The sequence below is a fragment of the Scyliorhinus torazame genome, chromosome 5, assembly GCF_047496885.1.
Source record: "Scyliorhinus torazame isolate Kashiwa2021f chromosome 5, sScyTor2.1, whole genome shotgun sequence".
NCBI lineage: Eukaryota > Metazoa > Chordata > Chondrichthyes > Carcharhiniformes > Scyliorhinidae > Scyliorhinus > Scyliorhinus torazame.
The window spans coordinates 118,410,819-118,437,642 of record NC_092711.1 but is presented as its reverse complement, the minus strand read 5'-3'; the positions used below and the strand labels follow the sequence as shown (position 1 = coordinate 118,437,642).

General features: G+C 49.1%; 1 pseudogene; it reads right to left on the bottom strand.

Annotated features, from left to right (window-relative positions):
* Positions 1-5,976: 5,976 nt before the first annotated feature.
* LOC140419595 (uncharacterized) overlaps positions 5,977-26,824 on the bottom strand; it is a 21,363-nt pseudogene continuing 515 nt past the window's right edge.

Here is a 26,824-nt window from a genome sequence, read left to right as displayed (position 1 = left end):
GGAGGTATTTCCCTGGCACTGTCAATGTGTTTGGGTGTTTGTGTATTTTAAGGAGCAGGTAGAATGACGTCCGGTTGCAGCTATGCAGAGCTAAGTCCGCTTGGAACGGACTTTTGGGCTCTTTTCAGGGCCCCCAACTGCATTTTGTTGACATTTCTCGGTGTGGGAAGAAGACTGCCACATTACCCCGACAGTGTATGGCTTGGACCAGGAGAGGGGTGACTAAAAAAGTGGTGGTGAAGCCAAAGAAAGTGTGAGGGAAGAAGAGCAAAATGGCGGCGGGCGGGGACCAGGCAGCGTGGATGCAGTGGGCGCAGGAGCAGCAGGAGGTTATCCAGCGCTGCTTCAGGGAGCTCAAAGCGGACCTGCTGGAGCCGATGAAGGCTTCTATTGATAAGCTGCTGGAGACCAAGACGACCCAGGGGGTGGCGATCCACGAGGTCCGACAAAAGAGCTCAGATAACAAGGACGAGATCTTGGGCCTAGTGGTAACTAGGTGGCACGAGGCGCTCCACAAGAAATGGCAGGAACGGTTCAAGGAGATGGAGAATTGGTCGAGGCGGGAGAATCTGCGGATCCTGGGCCTCCCGGATGGGCTGGAGGAGTCGGACATGGGCCCTATGTGGTCACCATGTTAAACTCGCTGATGGTAGCGGGGTCCTTCCAGGTGCCCCTGGAGCTGGAAGGGGCCCATAGAGTGCTGGCGAGGAGGCCCAAGGCTAACAAGCCGTCGCGGGCGGTGCTGGTGCGGTTTCATCGGTTCGCTGATCGGGAGTGTGTGCTCAGGTGGGCCAAGAAAGAGAGGAGCAGCAGGTGGGAGAACGCGGAGGTTCGGGTATATCAGGACTGGAGCGCGGAGGTGGCGAAGAAGAGGGCCGGGTACAACCGGGCGAAGGCAGTGCTGCACAGGAAGGGGGTGAAGTTTGGCATGCTGCAGCCGACGCATCTGTGGGTCACCTACAAGGACCGGAACCATTATTTTGAGTCCCCGGAGGAGGTGTGGGCCTTTGTTCAGGCCGCGAAGCTGGACACAAACTGAAGGTCGGAATGGGGATGGTCAGGGATTGTTGTTGTTGTGTTACATTTTGAGGGTGGGGTTCTTTGTTCAGCTTTGGTTCGGTGTGGGTGGTTAGGCACTGTTTTGGTTGGGTCTGTCGGGTGGGCTCTTGGAGGGGGGCAAGTAAATGGAGTAGGGGTGGATGGCCGGTAGGGGGGATGGGGCCCCACGGGGGAGGGGGAGGGTGAGGCCCAAGTTGGGGGTGAGGGGACTTGGCCTGTAAAAGGAGCTGCGACAGCTGAGGCAGGGCAGGTGGAAAGCACGGGCGTCTTCCTGCGCTGGAGGGGGCGGGGTGGGGAAGCGCTTGGGATGGAAGGGGGAGGCGGAGAGCCTGCTGGTGGGTAATGGAGGGGAGGGGAAGTCCCAGAATGGGAGGAGCCAAAGGAGAGGCGGGAGCGGCCAGGGTCAGCAGGAGTCAGCTGACTTGCAGGAGTGCAATGGGAAGGGGAGCAATGCAGCTAGGAGAGGTCCTGGCTGGGGGGGGTGGGGGGGTGCTGGCTGGGGGGCGAACCGGGTTGCTGCTGGTATGGTCAAGGGGGAGCTGGAGCGAGTAGAGGGGGTTGGGACGGGCGTCTGCCACCGTGGGGAACGGGCCGGGCGTGGGACACGGGCACGTGGCTGGCCGAGGAGGGGTTATGGCTAGTCGGCGGGGGAGGGGGACGGGTAGCCCCCTGATCCGGCTGATAACCTGGAACATAAGGGGGCTCAACGGGCCGGTGAAGCAGGCCTGGGTGTTCGCGCACCTGAAGGGGCTGAAGGCGGATATGGTCATGCTCCAGGAGACACACCTGAAGGTGGCAGACAAGGTAAGACTGAGGAAGAGGTGGGTAGGCCAGATGTTTCATTCGGGGCTGAATGCCAAAAATCGGGGGGTGGCGATCTTGGTGGGAAACAGGGTGTCGTTCGAGGTGTTGAGCATTGTTACAGACAATGGCGGCAGGTACGTATTGGTAAGTGGTAAGCTGCAAGGGGAAAGGGTGGTGCTGGTCAACGTGTACGCCCTGAACTGGGACGATTCGGGTTTTATGCGGCGCATGTTGGGTCGGGTACCGGACTTGGAAGTGGGGGGCCTGATAATGGGGGGGGGGGGGTGCTTTAACACGGTGTTCGATCCGGCACTGGATCGCTTCAGGTCTAGGACGGGTAGAATCCGGCGGCAGCTCAAGTGCTGAGGGGGTTTATGGACCAGATGGGAGGGGTGGACCCTTGGAGATTTGCAAGGCCGGGGGCTAGGGAACTTTCATTCTTCTCGCACGTTCATAAGGCCTATTCCTGGATTGACTTTTTTGTTATGAGCAGGGCGGTGATTGCGAGAGTAGAGGATACCGAGTACTCGGCGATAGCCATTTCGGATCACGCCCCGCATTGGGTAGACCTAGAGATGGGGGAGGAGAGGGACCAGCGCCCGTTGTGGCGCTTGGTGGTGGGGCTGTTGGCGGACGAGGAGGTGAGCGAGCTGGTCCGAAGAAGCATAGAGTGATACCTGGTGGCCAACGATAACGGGGAGGTCCGAGTGGGGATGGGCTGGGAGGCGCTGAAGGCAGTGGTTAGGGGAGAGCTGATCTCCATTAGGGCCCACAAAGAGAAGAGAGAGCAGAGGGCGAGGCTGGTGGGGGAGATGGTGAGGGTAGACAGGACGTATGCGGAGGTGCCGGAGGAGGTACTGTTGAGGGAGAGGCGTAGCCTCCAGGCCGAATTCGACCTGTTGACCACTAGGAAGGCGGAGGCGAAGTGGACGAAGGCCCAGGGGACGATTTATGAATATGGGGAAAAGGCAAGTTGGATGCTGGCGCATCAGCTTCGGAAGCGGGACACAGCTCGGGACATTGGGGGAGTTAAGGATGGGGGGAGGGGGGGAGGAGTGTGGTGAGGAGTGGGTTTGGCATCAATGGGGTCTTCAGGGACTTTTATGAGGAACTGTATCGGTCTGAGCCCCCGCTGGACGAGGGAGGAATGGGTCGCTTTCTGGACCAACTGAAGTTCCCGAAGGTGGAGGAGGGACTGGTGGCAGCATTAGGGGCCCCGAATGGGTTGGAGGAGCTGGCCAAAGGGATAGGAAGCATGCAGGCGGGGAAGGCACCGGGGCCGGATGGTTTCCCGGTCGAATTTTACAAAACGTATGTGGACCTGTTGGTCCCGTTGCTGGTTAGGACCTTCGATGAGGCAAAAGAGGGGGGGGGGGGGGGCGTTGCCCCCGATGATGTCCCGGGCACTGGTCTCCTTGATCCCGAATCGGGACAAGGATCCTCTGCAGTGTGGGTCTTACAGGCCGATTTCATTGTTAAATGTAGATGCCAAGGTGCTGGCGAAGGTCTTAGCCACGAGAATTGAGGATTGTGTGCCGAGGTTTGCGTGCCGCAGGTCATCCACGAAGACCAGATGGGGTTTGTGAAGGGGAGGCAGTTGAACGCGAATGTGCGGAGGCTCCTGAACATTATTATGATGCCGGTGAGGGAGGGGGAGGCGGAGATAGTGGTGGCGATGGACGTTGAGAAGGCCTTCGATAGGGTAGAGTGGGGGTACTTGTGGGAGGTGCTGAAGAGGGGCGCGTTTGGGGAGGGGTTCAACAGGTGGATTAGGCTGTTGTACGAGGTCCTGATGGCGAGTGTGGCCACGAACAAGAGGAGGTATGAGTAATTTTGGTTGCATCGAGGGATGAGGCAGGGGTGTCCCTTGGCCCCCTGCTCTTTGCGCTGGTGATTGAACCCCTGGCTATGGCAGTGAGGGAATCGAGTAACTGGAGGGGGGTGGTGCGGGGTGGGGAGGAGCATAGGGTGTCGTTCTATGTGGACGACTTGCTGCTATATGTGGCGGACCCGGTGAGGGGAATGGCGGAGGTAATGAGGATCCTCAGGGAGTTTGGGGATTTCTCAGGGTACAAGCTCAACGTGGGGAAGAGCAAGTTGTTTGTGGTTCACCCAGGGGACCAGGAGAGGGGGATTCGCGAGCTCCCACTAAAAAGGGTGGAGAGGAGATTCACGTATCTGGGGGTCCAGGAGCTGGGGGTCCCTGCATAGACTTAATTTCATGAAGCGTGGAGCAAATGAAGGAGTTTAAGAGGTGGGACGCGTTGCCGCTGTCTCTGGCGGGTAGGGTGCAGTCAGTCAAGATGACGGTGCTCCCAAGGTTTTTGTTCCTGTTCCAGTGCTTCCCCATTCTCATCCCAAAGGCCTTCTTTAGGCGGATCAACAGGAGCATAACGGGATTTGTGTGGGCGCGAGGGACTCGAGGGTGGGAAGGGTGTTACTGGTGTGGAGTAGGGATGGGGGGGGGGGGAGGCTGGCGCTGCCCATCCTCTGTGGGTACCACTGGCCCGCCAGTGCAGCGATGGTGCGCAAGTGGGTGATGGAGGGGGAGGGGGCGGCATGGAAGAGATTGGAGATGGCGTCTTGTGAGGGTACGGGTCTGGAGGCGCTGGCAACAGCGCCGCTGCCGCTCCCTCCAAAGAGGTATACCATGAGCCCAGTGGTGGCGGCTGCCCTCAAAATTTGGGGGCAATGGAGGCGGCACAGGGGGGGGGGGCAAGTGGGGGCCTTGGTGTGGTCCCGGATACAGGGGAACCATCGGTTTGTCCCAGGGAGAATAGATGGAGGGTTTTCGGGGTGGCATAGGGCAGGGATAAGAAGGTTGGGAAACCTGTTTGTGGAAGGGAAGTTCGCGAGCCTGGGTGAGCTGGAGGAGAAGTACGGGCTCCCCCCGGGAAATGCCTTTAGGTATCTACAGATAAGGGCGTTTGCCAGGCGGCATGTATTGGAATTCCCGCTGCTGCCGCCACGTACGGTACAGGACAGGGTGCTCCCGAGGGCGTGGGTTGGGGAGGGGAAGATCTCGGCAACATACCAGGTGATGCAGGAGGAGGAGGAGACCTCGGTGCAGGTGCTGAAAAGTAAGTGAGAGGAGGAGTTGGGGGAGGAGATCGAGGAGGGTACGTGGGCAGATGCCCTGGGAGGGTGAACTCTTCCTCTTCATGCGCTTGGCTCAGCCTCATACAGTTTAATTTTTTTTTAAAGGTGGAACTTCCTTGATTCTACCCGTTGTCCCCTCAGATATTCCACCTGTTGTTGTGTCTGGAGTTGAGTTCTTCCAGTCTGTCTCCAATTCTCCTTCCTGTCTTGGGTGTATGGGTCCAGGTGTTGTGATTAGTGTTGATTAGTTGTCTGTCTGTCCGTCTCCAACACGTATTGTTGTCTCTCGCTAATGACTGTGCTGCTACCCTTGCTTCTGATCTTATGAATATATCCGTGTTGGATCCAAGCTCCCGGATTGTCTGTCTTTCTCTCCGGGTAAGATTCTGTTTGTCTCTTGTATTTCACTGTGACAGGGCAGAGACCTGATTGAAGGGATTCAAACATGGAAGTTCTGGGAAAGCTGGGCAAGGATTTGGGAGGTGACAACATGTTCAAAGAGTTTGGAGAGGAGAAGGAGGTTGAAGATGGGGCAGTAATTTGTAAGGATGGCAGGGTCAAGGGTTTGTTTTATTGAGGGGGGGGGGTGATGATGGCAGATTTGAAGGACAGAGGGACAGTTCCTGAAGAGAGAGAAATGTTGACAATATCCGTGGACACAGGGTAGTTGGCTGATCAGTAGCTCAGTGGGAATAGTGTCGATGGAGCAGGAGCTGGGTCTCATGGACAAGATGAGCTCTGAGAGGGCATGAGGGAAGATAAACCAGTGAAAGCTGTGGGTTCAGGGCTCGGGAAAGGATGAAATTTAGAGACAGTTTGGTCCGGTGGGCTCGTGGGAGGGAGGGAAGCAGCAGAGGCAGCTGATCGGATTTACTCAATCTCAGTCACAAAGAAGCTCCACAAGCTCCTCACACTTCTTGTTGGAGGTGAGGATGGAAGAGACGGGAGAGCGAGAGTACTTCAAAAGGAACTAACTTGTGTCAGAGATATTAAAAAGGTTCAGCACACTGCGTATTTGACACAAATCTAATTTATTTGACTTTTAGCCAGAATATTAGCCCCTCTAAATGGGCTGGAGTTTGTCATCAGCAGAAAGAGACCCAAACGACCATGGTTCAGTCCTGAATGTGAGGAACAGCAAAATCCAATCACTGTGGTTACTTGTGGCCTCGATGGTGTCTCAGCAGGTGGGATGACTGAGTGAATCTCTTCCCACACTCTGAGCAGGTGAATGGCTTCTCCCCAGTGTGAACTCGCTGGTGTGTCAGCAAGTTGGTTGACTGAGTGAATCCCTTCCCACATTTGGAGCAGGTGAATGGCTTCTCCCCAGTGTGAACTCGCTGGTGTGTCAGCAAGTTGGTTGACTGAGTGAATCCCTTCCCACATTTGGAGCAGGTGAATGGCTTCTCCCCAGTGTGAACTCGCTGGTGTGTCAGCAAGTTGGTTGACTGAGTGAATCCCTTCCCACATTTGAAGCAGGCGAATGGTCTCTCCCCAGTGTGAACTCGCTGATGTACAGTGAGCTGAGATGAGTGTCTGAACCCAGTCCCGCAGTGAGAGCACCTGAACGGCTTCTCATTAGTGTGAACACGTTGATGGCGCATCAGTTCCCCAGAACCTTTATAGCACTTCCCGCAGTCTGGACACTGAAACGGTCTCTCATCAGTGTGAACTCGCTGGTGCTGCTGCAGGTTGGCTAAAATAGCAAATCCCTTCCCACACTTAGAGCAGGTGAATGGTCTCTCTCCAATGTGTCTGCGTCGATGACTTTCCAGCTTGGATGGGGAAGTGAATCCTTTCCCACAGTCCCCACATTTCCACGGTTTCTCCTCAGTGTGACTGCATTTGTGTCTCGTGAGGCCTGATGATCGACTGAATCCTCATCCACACACACTACATGTGTACAGTTTCTCACCACTGTGAACAATGCTTTTTCCTTCCATGATCGCTGATATTCAGCAATGATAAATTGAGGGCTCCGTCAGATCCTGATGCGGTGCTTGGTTTGCGTTTGCGGACTTTGAAGCCTCCCCTTCGAACACCCTGTCAAACTGATTGAAAACAGAAAATAGGGAGTGAGGGAGAACCCAGAAAAACACAAAGGCAGGTTGTGAAATTTGAGCTGAATGAATCTGGTCATTTGTGGGGCCGGCACTAAGAAAAAGTGACCATGAAAACTGATGGATTGTCATAAAAACCCAACTGGCCTCTTTGGGAGGAGAGAGAAAGAGGTGAAGAGGGATTTTGTATATCTACAAGTCATAGTAAGAGAGTAGTTGGCAAAGCAACTTCGATCTTGAGCTTCATAAACAGTAGTATTGAGACCAAAACTATACTTCTGGTGGCACGGTGGTTAGCACTGCTGCCTCACAGTGCCAGGGTCTCGGGTTCAATTCTGGCCTTGGTAAGTGTGGAGTTTGCACTTTCTCCCCGTGTCTGCGTGGGTTTCCACCCGGTGCTCAGGTTTTCTCCAACAGTCCAAAGAAGAGCAACTTAGGCGGATTGGCCTTGATAAATTGCCCCTTAGTGTCCAGGGATGTGCAGGTTAGGTGGGGTATGGGGTTACGAGGACAGGGTAGGAGTGTGGGCCTCGGCAGGGTGCACTTTCAGAGAATCACTGCAGACTTGATGGGCCGAATGGCCCTCTTTTGCACTGTGGGAATTCTTTGGTTCTAATTCTATTCTATGAATCTTTCTAAAACTCTGGTCACCACTCTTCAGGAAGGGTCTGAAGGTTCTTGAGAAGGTGCAGAGGAGATTTACCAGAATGGTTCCAGCAAAGGAGATTGAGGGGAGATTTGATTCAGGAACGCAAGATTATGCCAGATTTCCATCAGGTGGACAAAGAAACTCTGTTTCCATTCACTGATCATACAAGCAGTCGGGACACAGATTTAAAGTTTTGGGTTAAACCTGGATTGAACAATATAAGATCCTGAGGGGTCTTGACACGGTGGATGTGGAGAGGTTGTTTCCGCTTGTGGGAGAATCTGGAACAAGGGGGTCACTGTTGCAATGTGAGGTGTCACCCATTTCAGATGGAGATGAGGATTTTTTTTTCTCTTGAGGATTGCAAGACAGGGGGTGGTACAGTGCTCAGCACTGCTGCCTCCAAGCACCAGGGACCCGGGTTCAATTCCCACCCTGACTGTGTGGAGTTTGCACTTTCTCCCTGTGTCTGTGTGGGTTTCCTCCGGTTTCCTCCCACAGCTCAAAGATGTGCAGATTAGGTCGAATCGGTTAGGATTGTATTCGCTGGAGTTCAGAAGAATGAGGGGGGATCTCATAGAAACCTATAAAAAGTGGGTGGCGCAGTGGTTAGCACTGCTGCCTCATGTCGCCAAGGACCCGGGTTCAATCCCGGCCCTGGGTCACTGTCTGTGCGGAGTTTGCACATTCTCTCTGTTTGCATGGGTCTCATCCCCACAAATCCAAAGATGTGCAGGGTAGGTGGATTGGCCACGCTGAAATTGCCCCTTAATTGCAAAAAAAAGAATTGGGCACTCTAAATTTATGTTAAAAAAAAACAGGGCGAGACAGAGAAGAATGTTCCCGATAGTGGGTGTGTCCAGAAATAGGGGTCACAGTCTGAGGATACGGGGAGACCATTTAGGACAGAGATGAGGAGAAATTTCTTCACCCAGAGTGGTGAGCCTGTGGAATTTGTCGCCACAGGATTTAATTAAGGCCAAAACATTGCATGTTTTCAAGAAGCCGTTAGATACAGCACTTAGGGCGAAGGGGACCAAAGGATATGGGGGAAAGCGGGATTAGGCTATTGAGCCGAATCAGCTCTGATCGTAATGGATGGTGGAGCAGGCTCGAAGGGCCAAATGGTCTCCTCCTGCTCCTATTTTCTACGTTGCTCCGTATTTATGCATGTAAATGGTCCAGGAGGTAGGAGGAAGAATGTTTTTACACAGCCAGTGGCAATGACCTTAAACTTGCTGCCTATGACGGAGTTTGGAAATAGAAACAATAAATGATTTTTTTAAAAATTGGATAGAAACCTGAGAGAAATAAAGCTGTGAGGATACAGAGACAGAGCAGGAGAATGACTCTGACTGGATTGCTCCAGATAATAATAATATTTATTAGTGTCACAAGTAGGCTTACATTAACACTGCAATGAAATTACTGTGAAAATCCCCAGGTCGCCACACTCTGGCGCCTGTTCGGGTGCACTGAGCGAGAATTCAGAATGTCCAATTCACCTAACAAGCACGTCTTTCGGGACTTGTGGGAGGAAACCGCAGCACCCGGAGGAAACCCACAACAGACACGGGGAGTACGTGCAGACTCCGCACAGACAGTGACCCAAGCCGGGAATCGAACCGGGGTCCCTGGCGCTGTGAAGCAACAGTGCTAACCACCGTGCCGATTGGAGAGCTCGCATGGACTCAATGGACCGAATGCCCTTCTCTGCCTATAATGACGTTGGCATTTTTTGTTTTAAAATTAAAAAAAAAAATTTAGAGTACCCAATTCATTTTTTCCAATTAAGGAGCAATTTAGCGTGGTCAATCCACCTAACCTGCACATCTTTGGGCTGTGGGGGCGAAACCCACGCAAACAATGTGCAAACTCCACATGGACGGTGACCCAGAGCCAGGATTGAACCTTGGCGCTGTGAGGCAGCAGTGCTACTCACTGCGCCACCGTGCTGCCAGCTGACTCTGACATTTTTGTCTAATCTCGCCTTGTAATTTAACCCCGGGGGGTTCAGATATCACTCAGGTAAATCTGTGCTACACTCCCTCCGAGGCCATTCTATCCTTCCAGAACTGAACACAGTTCTCCAGGTTTGGCCTAATCAGGGTTTGTGAATCTCGGGGCTTTTCCAGCCACACTGAGACCTGAAATCATCCCTCACAGACAAACCTTTTACCTGCCACACCCAGATGCTGCTGATATTCAGTTTCTGGTGAATCGAGTGACTCTGTCAGATTGCGATGTGACAGTTGGTTTGAGTTTCCCATCTGTTAAACCTCCACTTCCACTATCCTGTAAATTTACAGAAACCTCACTGTCAGTTTAGGCTAGAAATTCACAACATTCTCTCCTCGCCAACTTTGATTAAATGTATTCCTGGAGGTTTTATCACATGACCTGCCCCCATCCTCCAGCCATTAATCGGTCAACACATCCATCCTTGTGACACACTGCCTTCCTCGGCCAATTGGGAAGCAAAAGGACTCATTACCTTACAGGACAGCGTTTGACTAGGGCAGCACGATAGCGCACTGATTAGCACTGCTGTCTCACGGCACCGAGGTCACAGGTTCGATCCCGGCTCTGGGTCACTATCCGTGTGGAGTTTGCACATTCTCCCCGTGTTTGCATGGGTTTCACCCCCACAACCCAAAGATGTGCAGGGTAGGTGGATTGGCCACGCGAAATTGCCCCTTAATTGGAAAAAATGAATTGGGAACTCTAAATTTATTTTAAAAAAGGACAGTGATTGACTATCAGCCAAACCTTTATCCCATTTTCAATATTTTTATATCCACTGAAGAGAAATGTTCAAAAATCCTTTTTACTGTCCTAATGATTTTCCAGAGACCCAAAATTAATATTTTTACTGCCTAATCATGTTCCAGTGTCACAAAAATATTTTTGACTGTCCCAATGATTTTCCAGACAGCCAGGTATGAATCATTTGTGGGTGTTGCCTTGGCCCAATGTTACGAATCGTAATCAGTTCGCAGAAGGTAAAATCTGAATTCATTGAAAGTCTATTGATGACCATGAAACCATTGTCGATTGTTGCAAAGACCCATCTGGTTCACTCCTGTCCTTCAGTGAAGGAAATCTTCTATCCTTACCTGGTCTGGCCTACATGTGACTCCAGATCCACAGTCAGTTGGTTGACCCTTAAAATGCTCTCTGAGATACACTCAGTTCAAGGCCAATTAGTGCTGGGCAGTGAATGCTGGCCTAGCCAGCGACACCCACATCCCGTGAATGAATAGAAAAGAAAATCTGCCATCCTTACCTGGTCTGGCCGACACGATTCCAAACCACAGCAATGTGGTTGACTCTTTAAATGCCCTCCGAGATGGCAGAGCAAGCCGCTCGGTTTGAGGGAAATTAGGGATGGGCAATAAATGTTGGCCCAGCCAGTGACTCCCACAAATGATTAAAATAATCCCCGAGTCGTTACATTCCGGCGCCTGTTCGGGGAGGCTGGAACAGGAAGTGAACCCGTGCTGCTGGTCTTGTTCTGCATTACAAGCCAGCTGTCTGAGCCCACTGAGCTAAACCAGCCCCTTCCCTGCGGCGCCTTGTCCTCTGTAAAGATGGCGGCCGGTAACCCAGGCCTGTCACCGCTCAGCTCTCACTCTGTTTGGTGCTGTTTAAGACGGGACCATTAACATTTTACTTGGGAGTTGAAGCCTCCACGGGATATTTATGAAGCCTCCCGGCTCACTCCGCAGCTTCTATTGCTCCCCGGCCACCCACCGGCTCCAATCCTGAAAGTCGCTCGATTGTTTCTTTCCCGCTCCTCGCACCGTCAGCGACAATCTGAACTGTGCATGCATGAGTCACAGCCCGAACGCCGCATGCTCCAGTCACAGCCGGACTCTGCGCTTGTGCGAGGAGCTTCTGTCCTGTGGATAGAGCACATTCTCAGCTGCTACACATGTTGGGTAATAAACCCACCATTGAAATGGATGTTTTTGATATAAATTATGCTTTGCGAACTGATTACGATTCGTAACATTGGGCCAAGGCAACACCCACATCCCAAGAACAAATAAAGGCAAGTTGGCAGTTAGAAAGGCAAAATGCAATGTTCGCATTCATTTCAAGAGAGCAACAATACAAGATGAATGGGGATGAGAAACATATCAGCCATGATCGAATGGCAGAGCAAACCCGAAAACTCGATGGGCTGAATGGCCTAATTCTGCTTCTCTATCTTTTTTTTTTTTTTAAATGAGGGGATCTCATAGAAACATTTGTAAATAAATTGTTGGAATCCATCCCAGACCTGGATACAGATCAATTGATTCTTGGAGGAGACTTCGATTGTGTTCTGGATCATAAATGGACTGGTCCAGGCTGATTCAACCACAACAAAAACATGAAAAAGGAATGAAACCAGACGGACCACCCGGCATCGACCCAGGCACCAGAAACGACAATGGCAAATCCAGCAAAAGGTTTTTAAAAACTGTTCTTATCAATAGATTGCAAAAGAATTACGGGACACAGATTTAAGATTGTGACCAAGATCTACAGGGGAGATAGACATTTTATTCAGTGAGTTATAATGATATGGGATTCAATGCTGACACACAAAGGTCAATGATCTCCAGTTCCTGGTAACTCGAACAGTGGTGTTAGAATTTGATGTGAGGATTGGTTGTGACTTTCCTGTCTGCGAATCCCTTTCTAAGCCCCTGTGAAAGAAGTTTACAAAGCATCACTGTCAGTCCAGAAATTAAATTCAGGAAAGATAAACATTTCTCCTGGCTTGAATTTGCTGTGTGTAAATCCTCCCCTACCAATCCCCTGGAAAAGGAGTTTCTAAAATTAATCACCGTCAGTCCAGGATAGAAATTCACAACATTCTTCCCTTCTGCTTATGAATCCAGGATGACCGCTCATGCCCCCCGCTGCACACTGACCCTCTTGTCATCAGCAGTCCCCTGATTTGAGGGCGACGTCTACTCAGGGTTGTGAATTTCTACCCTGGGTCTTCATGTGACTGAACAGAGCCACAGAGCTTTGGACACATGGGCAGGATGTCCAATGAGACAGTGAAATCCGGAGAGCAGGATTTGCTTCCTTTTCTTTCCATCTCTGCCACCGCTTTGCATCATCAATAAGACATTGGGACTCAAAGACTAATCCAGTTTGATGGACAGGTTGTCTCCATTCTGAATAATGGGGAACAAGCTCCTCCCACAGATTGAAACATCGCCCCGACAAAGATGACAAAACGCGCATGCGCCCTGATGCACATCCAATAAAAATGGCGACCGTTAACCCGAGCCGAACATGAGGAGCTCATAGATTTCATAGAATTTACAGTACAGAAGGAGGCCATTTGGCCCATCGAGTCTGCACCGGCCCTTGGAAAGAGCACCCTACCAAAACCCCACATCTCCACCCTATCCCCATAACCCAGTAATCCCACCCAACACTAAGGGCAATTTTATATGCTAAGGGGCAATTTTGCATGGCCAATCCACCTAACCTGCACATCTTTTGACTGTGGGAGGAAACCGGAGTACCCGGAGGAAACCCACTCAGCCCGTAACAGCCTCCCCGAACAGGCGCCGGAATGTGGCGACTAGGGACTTTTTACAGTAACTTCATTTGAAGCATACTTGTGACAATAAGCGATTTTCATTTCATTTGATTTTTCATTTCACACAGACACAGGGAGAACGTGCAGACTCCACACAGACAGTGATCCAAGCCGGGAATCGAACCTGGGACCCTGGAGCTGTGAAGCAATTGTGCTAATCACTGTGCTACCGTGCTGCAGCCCCGCTCGGTACAAACTGGGTCCTGTAAAGTTTTCCGAGGTTTGCGGCTTACAAGAGCTTTACACAACATTTCCGGCCACCCCCGTGATCTCTCGCTTCCTCCATATTGTTTATTGCCTCTTACCAATTTTGGATCCGAAGAATCACCTGAGGAAGGAGCAGTGCTCCGAAAGCTAGTGTTTGAAACAAACCTGTTGGACTTTAACCTGGTGTTGTAAGACTTCTTACCGGTATCTGAAGACGCCCTTATGCTTCGCACTTACCCATACTGCGCATGCTTCAATCACAGCGGACCCCATCCCTCATTGACTCCAATTGGTTGGAGGACCAGTGGCCCTCACTCGGTCCTCCAGACCCGCCCCTCTTCTTCCTATTGGTCGGGAGCTGCCGACAATCACCTGGGTATTGTGACGGTTACAGATGGTGAGAGCGGCCACAGACTCAGGCTGTGCGCTGATTGCCCAATAATAACAGTGAGAGTCTCAGTGAGACAATCAGACAATAATAGTGGAGATGGGGCCCAGAGGAGAAACAGCAAAGGATTCACTCACTTTGAGAGTAACAAACACAGTGTCTGTTCCCATAATAAGAGTAAGGCTGCAGTGTGTGAGTGAACACATCATTGGACCCAATGTAGAATCATAGAATCCCCTCAGTGCAGAAGGAGGCCATTCAGCCCATCGAATCTGCAGCAACCCTCTGAAAGAGCATCCTACGTTGATGGATTCCCCACCCAATCCCCGCAACCCCTCCCAGTGACAATTTAACACAGCCAATCCATCTAACCTGCACATCTTTGGACTGTGGGAGGGAACCAGAGCACCCGGAGGAAATCTACGCAGACACAGGAAGAATGTACAAACTCCACACAGACAATGACCCAAATCAGAATTAATCATAGAATCTACAGTGCAGAAGGAGATCATTTGGCCCATCGAATCTGCACCGGCATTACCTGATCTGGCCAACTCACTGAAATGTGGTTAATTCTGAATTGCCCAGCAAGCCACTCAGTTTAAGGGCAATTAGGAATGGGCAACCAAGCTGGTTTGCCCGTGACACTCACACCCCATAAAGAATAGAGAAAATCAAAGGGCTGTTTCCAGTGCCGGTTTCCAAGGAATCAGTACTGGCCCCTTCACTCCTGGTTTATATCATTGATTTCAAAGTAAATGTAGGAACATGAGGAAGAAGTTTACCTGTGACACAAAAATAATTGAACACTTGATAGTGAGGAAAAAGCTGTAGGGAAAACAAGGCAAAGGATTACATGATAAATGGCCGGACAGGACTAGTTAGGCCAGAGCTAGATTCCTGTAGAGGAAGATTGCACCAGAGAGAGCACAGAGGGGATTTAAGAACATCAGCCAGAAATTGACAATGTTTGCTCAGAGGAAAGTTTGGACAAACTGGGGCTGCTTTCTTTGGAACAGAAAAGACTGAGGGGAGACCAAAATGAAATTTTGAAAAGCAGCCTGGCTAGCTCAGTCGGTAGAGCAAGGGAGTATTAATCCCAGGGCCATGGATTCCAGACCCACGTTGGGCGCTTCAGTTTCTTTAATCTGAGAACATTGAGCTGAACTGTTTTATGGGTGGCACGGTAGCACAATGGTTAGCACTGTTGCTTCACAGCACCAGGGTCCCAGTGTTCAAATCCCACTTGGGACACTACAGAAAATGCACGTTCTCCCAGTGTCTGTATGGGTTTCCTCCCACATGTCCAGAAAGACGTGCTTGTTAGGCGAATTGGACATTCCGAAGTCTCCCTCTGTGTACCCGAATAGGTGCCGGAGTGTGGCTACTAGGGGATTTTCACAGTAACTTCATTGCAGTGTTAATGTAAGCCTACTTCTGACAATAATAAAGATTATTCTAAATGTATAAAATTCTGGGGGATCATGGTGGCACAGTGGCTGTGTGCTTGCGTGCTGGGGACCCGGGTTCGATTCTGGCCCCAGGTCACTGTCTGTAAGGAGTTTGCACATTCTCCCATTGTCTGCGTGGGTTTCACCCCCACAACCCAAATATGTGCAGGGTAGGTCGCTTGGCCAAATTAAATTGCCCCTGAATTGGAAAAATATATAAATTAATATTTTTTTTAACTTCGGAGGGATCTAAATAGATTGGATAGGAAGGTCCAATTCCCTTTGGTTGAGGGATACTTATAAAAGGGGGCAGAGATTTAGGGAAGGACTAGGAGGTTTAGAGGGTGGTGAGGATCTGTGACATGCTGCCTGAAATGATGGCAGAAACCCTCATAACATTTAAAAAGTATTTCGATAGACATTTGAATTGATGTAACTTAAAAAGCTACAGACCACAATCTGGAAATTGTGTTTAGGCTGAATACCTACTTTGTAGCCACGATGAGCTGAATGAAATGCAACAGGAACAACAAACTTTGATAAAATCCGGGGTAGTAACTCTCACTACTAACAAGGTCAGCAGTTTGTCCAGTTTAGCTGCCAAGTATGCTAATGTGGTAATTTTAAAATTTACCTGCATACATAAGAGTACAACAGCAAATTATTCAACATCTCCAATGTGATCGGTGTAATTAGTCTCAAATTTAACCCGGAATGGTCATTAAAAATTTCCCAGTCACTCTGATATCTGAAATCGTTATCGACGGACAGAACAGACAAACCACTTTACCTCCCCGTGATATTCAGGTCCTGATGAATCGAGTAACTCAGTCAGAGGATGATGTGATGTTTGGTTTGAAGTTGCCGTTAGCAACTCGTCCTCTTTCTACAGGAGTTTCCAAAGGAATTTCACTCTCAGTCCAGGAGAGAAATTCACAAGATTCTCTCTTCCGGCTTCAGTGTCCAGGATGGCCGCGCATGCGCCCTGCTGCACCTGAGAAAGATGGCGGCCGCGCACGCGTCCTGCGGCATATCGCCCCCGAAACAGATGACAGCCGTTAACAGGGGCCAATCAGAGAGAGAAGCGCCGGTCCGATCGCCTCATTCGGTACAAACACCGAATTGAAGCAAAAGCGGCGGAACAAATTTATCACCCTGAGGAACGTAATGGAATAATGGCGGATAAGGCTACCCGGAATGTCGGGTGCGGATGAATTTGTCACAGGAATCAGAACGCGCAGGCGTCAGAATGTCCCGCCCCCGGAAGTCGCCTCTCTGTGCGGAGCATGCGCGGTGCTGCTCAGGGCTGAGCGCAGCCGCAGTGAGAGTGAGTGCGGTTCCCAGAGGCTGAATGAGATCCTCCGCGAGCGGGGACAATGGTGAGAACCCAAACCCCCCAATAAGACCCATTGGTTTTATTGTCAGTCTGCAGACAGGAGCTGGAGAACTGAACCCAGGCAGAGGAGAGGGAGGGAGAAAACTGGGAGTGGAGGAAAGAAATGGTGCAGATGGTGAGGTGGGTTTGGATTTCAGCCCAGGGAGGAGGGAGCGTGTGTGGGACGGAGATTGACAGCTTTGGGGGAACAAGAGAGGGAAAAATGTTCCAGAGGAACTAGAATTGTCTGTTCAGAATTTCTACCCTGGATTGACAGTGATGACTTTTGTAAACTCCTTTTACAGGATGTTGGAAGTGGAGGATTGGCCAACAGAAAACTCAAACCAAACATCACATCGAAATCTGACAGTCACCCAATTAATTAAGAGCTCAATATCTTCAGTCTTTGAATTTGGAAGGAGAAGTGTTTGTTCTGTTTCAGCCGGGTGACTGCAAAAGCACCGAGACCCACCCCCAATGAGAATTTTCCAGTCTACTGACTGTGGAGAGAGTTTTAACCAGTTACACAGCCTCAAAAAAAGTATCACATCGTTCATTGCAGGGAGAAATTAAACGCTTGTTTGTGTGTGGACAAAGCTTCAACCGGGAGAGACATAAAGACCCCTCACATGGAGAAACAGTGGAAATGTGCAGACTGGGAAGGGATTAAGTTACCCATCACAACTGGAAGTTCATTGTCGCAGTCACACTGGGGAGAGGCCGTTCATCTACTCCATTTGTGGGAAGGGATACACCCATTCATACAACCTTCTGACACACCAGCGAGTTCACACTGAGGAGAGGCCATTCATCTGCCCTGTTTGTGGGAAGGGATTCACTCGGTCATCCCACATTGTGACTCATCAACTTGTTCACACTGATAAGAGACCATTTACATGTCCTGACTGTGAGAAGAGTTTTAAATGTAAAAAGGATCTGCTGACACATCAACGTATTCACACTGGGGAGAGACCGTTCTCCTGCTCCCTGTGTGGGAAAGGATTCGTTCAGTCATCCCATCTGCAGACATATCAACTTGTTCACTCTGATAACTTTTTAAATTGTCCTGACTGTGAGAAGAGCTTTAAAAACAAAAAGGATTTACTAACACACCAATATGCTCACACTGCGGAGAGACCATTCACCTGCTCTGTGTGTGGGAAAGGATTCAGCCGTCCATCTGCCCGACTGAACCACCAGAGAATTCACACTGGGGAGAGGCTTTTCACCTGCTCTGACTATGGGAAAGGATTCATTAATTCATCCAACCTTCTGATACACCAGCAACTTCATACAGGGGATAGACTGTTCACCTGCTCTGAATGTGGGAAAGGATTCACACGTTAATACAACCTTCTGACACATCAGCAGGTTCACAGTGAGGAGAGGCCGTTCACTTGCTCAGTGTGTGGGATGGGATTCACTCGTTCATCCAACCTTGTGAATCACCAGCGAGTTCACACTGGGGAGAGGTAATTCACCTGCTCTGTGTGTGGGAAGGGATTCAGTCAGTCATCCAACCTGCTGACACACCAGAGAGTTCACAGTGGAGAGAGGCCATTCACTTGCTCCATATGTGGGAAGGAATTTTCTCATTTATCTTATCTTCTGAAATACCATCGAGTTCACACTGGGGAGTGGCCATTCATCTGTAATGTCTGTGGAAAGGGGTTTAATCACTCATCCCACCTGTTAACACACCAGCGAGTTCACAAGCAACCACAAGGTTTAGATTATACCCTTATTGATGCTGTTAATCATGTACTGGACAGAATAATGTTCAGTCTGACAGTCTTAATCTGCTGATGAGGTTTATTATTCTGAAGAAATGTGTTTGAAACGTTGTTGCAGATTTTTGTCTTTCCTACCGGAGTTGAACACCACCTGTCTGGAGCTCAGAAAGAACAATCTGGGGAAGGATCTTACGGCAGGAACAGGACTTCAGCCTGGACAGTCCTTCAGGGTCACACTGAGAGGGACAAACAACACTTTGCTGTCAGTGAAGAGGGATGAGAAAGACCAAAGTCCCCGTGTGGGTCAATCCTGAGGTGTGTAAGAAATGTGTCCCAATCACTCTCTTCCATATCTCAGAGCTCCAAGACATGGAACAGAAGCTCCTTTACAACTGTGTTTAGAGTCAGGAAGAACAATGGTGAATGCTGGAAACGTGCTGTCAAATCTGAGATTGGTGTAAAACTGTGATGTTCCTGATTGAATATAAAGCAGCGAGTTTACGTTTCCAGACTGAAAATGTGTTTGTGTGACAGTCACAATGAATTAATTGAATAGAAACCTACGTAAAATAGATTGGTTGAAGTCTGCATTAAATGAGCAGCTGTTAACTGCTGGGACAATTAGACAACAGTTTCATTCCTGGATAAAGAAGGAGCTCCAGTGTGTGTCCAAGAATTCCCAGTTTTATTGATGTGTGCTTCCCACATTCTGTCCTTTTAAATAAACCTCACCCCTACGGGCCTTTAACAATCAGAAACATAACAGAGAAAAGGGCGAAGCTGTGCCTGCCCCTTTAACTGGGAGCTGAACAGTGTCAGAGCCCCGACTGTCACTTTAAAAATTAGTGATGTGTTCAGCTGAAGATTCCTATTGGCCGTTTTCTGGGTGGTCTCCTTATTCTGATCATTCTCAGTGATGCTCGGGTGTGTGAACCTGCTCTCCTGTCTCTCATTCACTGAACATCTCTCTTCTCTCTCAGATTCTCACTTAACCTCTCTCCACTCTCACACTCACTAATTTCACATACCTCCCACCTCTCTATCTTTCTCTCTGACACTCTCTCCTTTAACCTTTCTATTTCGCAGAGCGCCTAAATTCACTCAACTTTTCTCTCATTACCTCTCTCTGAAGAAGCACCGAACACACTGAACCTCTCCGCTTTCTGAGTGAACATCTCATTTATGGAGACTCCATCTTTTCTCTCTACCTCTCACTTTCTCTCTGATCGGCCCTGACTCATTTTTAATCTCCTATTTTCTAATAACCCTCTTTGAGGAAAATTTAAGTTTCTATAATGTCCCTTCATTTCTCCCAGTGATATTCTCAGTCCATCTTCCAATTCAGTGAATAAGTTAAATTAAATAACCTCATATTTTGATGTTTAAAATGGGAATGAAGGTGAATGTAATACAGAGACTGGCAGCAATCCGTGTGGGTGTTCTTGATGCTGTCAGAGTGAGGTCACCCTCTCAGGCAGGAAGACTGTTCACGGTGATAACATGAAACTGACGCCTGATGTTTCATTCTCAGGAAACACAACTTCCTGTTTCTCTGCTGCCTGTTCCAAACCGCACATCTCACTTCTGAGCAGAAAATACATCCAGGGACCACAAACTGGTGAGAACATCTGTCAGTGTGGCCTATATCTGTCCACAGAGTCAGGGCAGAGTCACACAGATCACATTGTGGTGACATTTACAAATGAGCCGGTTATTTCTGTTCAGAATCTCCGTTCCTGGACAGAAGCGGCTGTGACTGTGGATCAGTCGCTGAGTTCCCTCTGCAGCTGGGAACTGATAACCTGCTCCCTTATATTTTATATCATTCTTTCTGTGTTGCTTGTTTCCTCTATTTCTCAGCTTTTATCTCTCGCCACCTCATCTTTCTGCTGTTTAAAATCTCATTTTGGTTTTGTGAAGGGGAGGTCGTGTCTCACTAACTTGATAGAGTTTTTCGAGGAGGTCACTAAGATGATTGATGCAGGTAGGGCAGTGGATGTTGTCTACATGGACTTCAGTAAGGCCTTTGACAAGGTCCCTCATGGTAGACTAGTACAAAAGGTGAAGTCACACGGGATCAGGGGTGAGCTGGCAAGGTGGATTCAGAACTGGCTAGGCCATAGAAGGCAGAGGGTAGCAATGGAGGGATGCTTTTCTAATTGGAGGGCTGTGACCAGTGGTGTTCCACAGGGATCAGTGCTGGGACCTTTGCTGTTTGTAGTATATATAAATGATTTGGAGGAAAATGTAACTGGTCTGATTAGTAAGTTTGCAGACGACACAAAGGTTGGTGGAATTGCGGATAGCGATGAGGACTGTCTGAGGATACAGCAGGATTTAGATTGTCTGGAGACTTGGGCGGAGAGATGGCAGATGGAGTTTAATCCGGACAAATGTGAGGTAATGCATTTTGGAAGGGCTAATGCAGGTAGGGAATATACAGTAAATGGTAGAACCCTCAAGAGTATTGAAAGTCAAAGAGATCTAGGAGTACAGGTCCACAGGTCATTGAAAGGGGCAACACAGGTGGAGAAGGTAGTCAAGAAGGCATACGGCATGCTTGCCTTCATTGGACGGGGCATTGAGTATAAGAATTGGCAAGTCATGTTGCAGCTGTATAGGACCTTAGTTAGGCCACACTTGGAGTATAGTGTTCAATTCTGGTCGCCACACTACCAGAAGGATGTGGAGGCTTTAGAGAGGGTGCAGAAGAGATTTACCAGAATGTTGCCTGGTATGGAGGGCATAAGCTATGAGGAGCGATTGAATAAACTCGGTTTGTTCTCTCTGGAACGAAGGAGGTTGAGGGGCGACCTGATAGAGGTCTACAAAATTATGAGGGGCATAGACAGAGTGGATAGTCAGAGGCTTTTCCCCAGGGTAGAGGGGTCAATTACTAGGGGGCATAGGTTTAAGGTGAGAGGGGCAAGGTTTAGAGTAGATGTACGAGGCAAGTTTTTTACGCAGAGGGTAGTGGGTGCCTGGAACTCGCTACCGGAGGAGGTAGTGGAAGCAGGGACGATAGGGACATTTAAGGGGCATCTTGACAAATATATGAATAGGATGGGAATAGAAGGATACGGACCCAGGAAGTGTAGAAGATTGTAGTTTAGTCGGGCAGTATGGTCGGCGCGGGCTTGGAGGGCCGAAGGGCCTGTTCCTGTGCTGTACATTTCTTTGTTCTTTGTTCTTTGTTCTCACAGTTCTTCTGTCTCTCCTTTCCTCTGTATCTTTCTCTCCATGTCTGTATGTTCCTATTTAATAGAGGTGTTGAATTTCATGAGGGTGTTGTAATAGATTAAAGAAAGAAAGAGGGAGAAAACCAGTAAATGGTGGAAAAACTCAGCAGTTCTGGCAGCATCGGTATTGAGAGAAAAAGAGTTAACATTTTGTGTCCCTGTGACTCAGAGCAGGAGAAACAGGAATTGTTCCTCTGAGATCAGGGAAGGTGAAGGGGAGATTTAATAGAGGTGTTTAAAATGAGGAAGGATTTGTGATAGTGTCGATGGGGAGAAACTGTTTCCCAAGAGCAGGAGGGTTTGTAACCAGAGGACACAGAGATTTAAGATGTTTGACAACAGAACCCAAGGGGGTGATGAGGAGAATTGCTTTTACACAGTGATGTTATGTGATCTGGAATTCCCACTGACAGGCTGCTGGAAGCAGATTTACAGTAACCTTCAAAGGGAGTTCCACTTTTGCGGATAAATTGGCAGTTTTAAGGTGAATCAGATGAATTTGATGGTTCACTCATAGAATCTCACAGTTCGGCCCATTGAGTTCGCACTATACCTAGGCCCAATCCCCCATTCTATCCCTATAACCCCACCTAACTAACACATTTTTAGACACTAAGGGGAAGTTGATCATGGCCAATCCACCTAAGCTGCAAATCTTGGAATGGTGGTAGGAAACCCATGCAGACACTGGGAGAAAGTGCAAACCCCACACAGACAGTCACCCAAGGCCGGAATTGAACCAGGGTCCATGCTGCTGTGAGGTAGCAATGATGCCCTTTGCGACAGTCTGAATTTTCCTCTCCTGATGTTTTACCATTTATCTTTTCAATCACAATGTGTCTCAAAGAGAAGATTGAAACTTTGGTTTTAGCTGTCAGATATATTTCCTGTGTGACTGAGTCAATCGAGAACCACTGGAATGATTTCAGTTCCTCGACAGGTGCACCTCAGATACCAGAAATCTCTGGAATTCCACAAGTCCTCATTGCTCTCACCTTCGGTAGAACAGCTCTGAATCAGGTGGAGTCAGTCACACCTGTCTCTGTCATGATGTTTCCATTCCTATTTTATCACACACCTCCGAGTGACACTGACTATAACACAGAAACATCAAATTATCATTGCTATCTTGCATCTTGCCCTCCTATTATTGTCTAATGATAACAGTGACAGAATAACACACACCAGAATTGGAATGACAGGCAGGTTATTGTCTAATAACAACAGTGACAGAATTATTATCTGGGATCCTGGATCTGGGAAGCAACAGTGCTACCCACTGTGCTACCTGCCATCCTAGATTGGCCCAGGTAGGGTGATATTTCATAGAGTCGGTGCAGATTCGATGGGCCGAATGGCCTCCTTCTGCACTGTAGGGACTCTTAGAACATGGAACATTACAGCGCAGTACAGGCCCTTCGGCTCTCGATGTTGCGCCGACCTGTGAAACCACTCTAAAGCCCATCTACACTATTCCCTTATTGTCCATATGTCTATCGAATGACTATTTGAATGCCCTTAGTGTTGGCGAGTCCACTACTGTTGCAGGCATAGAACATAACAGCGCAGTACAGGCACATGATTCTACATTGGATCCAATGATTATATTCACTCACACATTGCAGTCTGACTTAGAACATAGAACAATACAGCGCAGTACAGGCCCTTCGGCCCACGATGTTGCACCGAAACAAAAGCCATCTAACCTACACTATGCCATTATCATCCAGATGTTTATCCAATAAACTTTTAAATGCCCTCAATGTTGGCGAGTTCACTACTGTAGCAGGTAGGGCATTCCACGGCCTCACTACTCTTTGCGGAAAGAACCTACCTCTGTCCTATATCTATTACCCCTCAGTTTAAAGCTATGTCCCCTCGTGCCAGCCATTTCCATCACTGTCCACCCTATCCAACCCCGTGATCATTTTGTATGCCTCTATTAAGTCTCCTCTTAACCTTCTTCTCTCCAACGAAAACAACCTCAAGTCCATCAGCCTTTCCTCATAAGATTTTCCCTCCATACCAGGCAACATCCTGGTAAATCTCCTCTGCACCCGCTCCAAAGCCTCCACGTCCTTCCTATAATGCGGTGACCAGAACTGTACGCAATACTCCAAATGCGGCCGTACCAGAGTTCTGTACAGCTGCAACATGACCTCCTGACTCCGGAACTCAATCCCTCAGCCAATAAAGGCCAACACTCCATCGGCCTTCTTCACAACCCTATCAACCTGGGTGGCAACTTTCAGGGATCTATGTACATGGACACCTAGATCCCTCTGCTCATCCACACTTCCAAGAACTTTACCATTAGCCAAATATTCCGCATTCCTGTTATTCCTTCCAAAGTGAATCACCTCACACTTCTCTACATTAAACTCCATTTGCCACCTCTCAGCCCAGCTCTGCAGCTTATCTATGTCCCTCTGTAACCTGCTACATCCTTCCGCACTGTCGACAACACCACCGACTTTAGTATCGTCTGCAAAATTACTCACCCACCCTTCTGCACCTTCCTCTAGGTCATTGATAAAAATGACAAACAGCAACGGCCCCAGAACAGATCCTTGTGGTACTCCACTTGTGACTGAACTCCATTCTGAACATTTCCCATCAACCACCACCCTCTGTCTTCTTTCAGCTAGCCAATTTCTGATCCACATCTCTAAATCACCCTCAATCCCCAGCCTCCGTATTTTCTGCAATAGCCTACCGTGGGGAACCTTATCAAACGCTTTGCTGAAATCCATATACACCACATCAACTGCTCTACCCTCGTCTACCTGTTCAGTCACCTTCTCAAAGAACTCAATAAGGTTTGTGAGGCATGACCTACCCTTCACAAAGCCATGCTGACTATCCCTGATCATATTATTCCTATCTAGATGATTATAAATCTTGTCTCTTATAATCCCCTCCAAGACTTTACCCACTACAGACGTGAGGCTCACCGGTCTATAGTTGCCGGGGTTGTCTCTGCTCCCCTTTTTGAACAAAGGGACCACATTTGCTGTCCTCCAGTCCTCTGGCACTATTCCTGTAGCCAATGATGACATAAAAATCAAAGCCAAAGGTCCAGCAATCTCTTCCCTGGCCTCCCATAGAATCCTAGGATAAATCCCATCAGGTCCTGGGGACTTATCTATTTTCAGCCTATCCAGAATTACCAACACCTCTTCCCTACGTACCTCAATGCCATCTATCTTTTTCCTGAGTGAATACTGACGAAAAATATTCATTTAGTATCTCGCCTATCTCTTCAGACTTCACACACAACTTCCCATCCCTGTCCTTGACTGGTCCTACTCTTTCCCTAGTCATTCGCTTATTCCTGACATACCTATAGAAAGCTTTTGGGTTTTCCTTGATCCTTCCTGCCAAATACTTCTCATGTCCTCTCCTTGCTCGTCTTAGCTCTCTCTTTAGATCCTTCCTCACTACCTTGTATCTATCCATCGCCCCAACTGAAACTTCACACCTCATCTTCACATAGGCCTCCTTCTTCCTCTTAACAAGAGATTCCACTTCTTTGGTAAACCACAGTTCCCTCGCTCGACGCCTTCCTCCCTGCCTGACCGGTACATACTTATCAAGAACACGCAGTAGCTGTTCCTTGAACAAGCTCCACTTATCCAGTGTGCCCAACACTTGCAGCCTACTTCTCCACCTTATCCCGCCCAAGTCACGTCTAATGGCATCATAATTGCCCTTCCCCCAGCTATAACTCTTGCCCTGCGGTGTATACTTATCCCTTTCCATCATTAACGTAAACGTCACTGAATTGTGGTCACTGTCCCCAAAGTGCTCTTCTACCTCCAAATCCAACACCTGGCCTGGGTCATTACCCAAAACCAAATCCAACGTGGCCTCGCCTCTTGTTGGCCTGTCAACAAACTGTGTCAGGAAACCCTCCTGCACACACTGTACAAAAAACGAACCATCTAATGTACTCAAACTATATCTTTTCCAGTCAATATTTGGAAAGTTAAAGTCTCCCATAATAACTACCCTGTTACTTTCGTTCTTATCCAGGATCATCCTCGCCATCCTTTCCTCTACATCCCTAGAACTATTTGGAGACCTACAGAAGACTCCCAACAGTGTGACCTCTCCTTTCATGTTTCTAACCTCAGCCCATACTACCTCGGAAGATGAGTCCCCATCTAGCATCCTCTCAGCCACCGTAATACTGCTCTTGACTAGCAGCGCTACACCTCCCCCTCTTTTGCCTCCTTCTCTGAGCTTACTAAAACACCTAAACCCCGGAACCTGCAACATCCATTCCTGTCCCTGCTCTATCCATGTCTCCGAAATGGCCACAACATCGAAGTCCCAGGTACCAACCCATGCTGCCAGTTCCCCTACCTTATTTCGTATACTCCTGGCATTGAAGTAGACACACTTCAAACCACCCACCTGAACACTGGCCCCCTCCTGCAACGTCAAATCTGAGCTCCTGACCTCTATACTCTCATTCTCCCTTAACCTAAAACTACAATCCAGGTTCCCATGCCCCTGCTGCATTAGTTTAAACCCCCCCAAAGAGCACTAACAAATCTCCCCCCCAGGATATTTGTGCCCCTCAGGTTCAGATGTAGACCATCCTGTCTGTAGGGGTTCCACCTTCCCCAGAAAGAGCCCCAGTTATCCAGAAATCTGAATCCCTCCCACCTGCACCATCCCTGTAGCCACGTGGTTAATTGCTCTCTCTCCCTATTCCTCATCTATCACTATCACGTGGCACGGGCAACAACCCAGAGATAACTCAGTTTGTTCTAGTTCTGAGCTTCCATCCTAGCTCCCTGAAAGCCTGCCTGACATCCTTATCCCCTTTCCTACCTATGTCGTTAGTGCCAATGTGGACCACGACTTGGGGCTGCTCCCCCTCCCCTTAAGGACCCGGAAAACACGATCCGAGACATCACATACCCTTGCACCTGGGAGGCAACATACCAAACGTGAGTCTCTCATGCTCCCACAAAATCTCCTATCTGTGCCCCTGACTATTGAGTCCCCAATTACTAATGCTCTGCTCCTCTCCCCCCTTCCCTTCTGAGCAACAGGGACAGACTCCGTGCCAGAGGCCCGTACCCCATGGCTTACCCCTGGTAAGTCCCCCCCCCCCCCCACAAGTATCCAAAGCGGT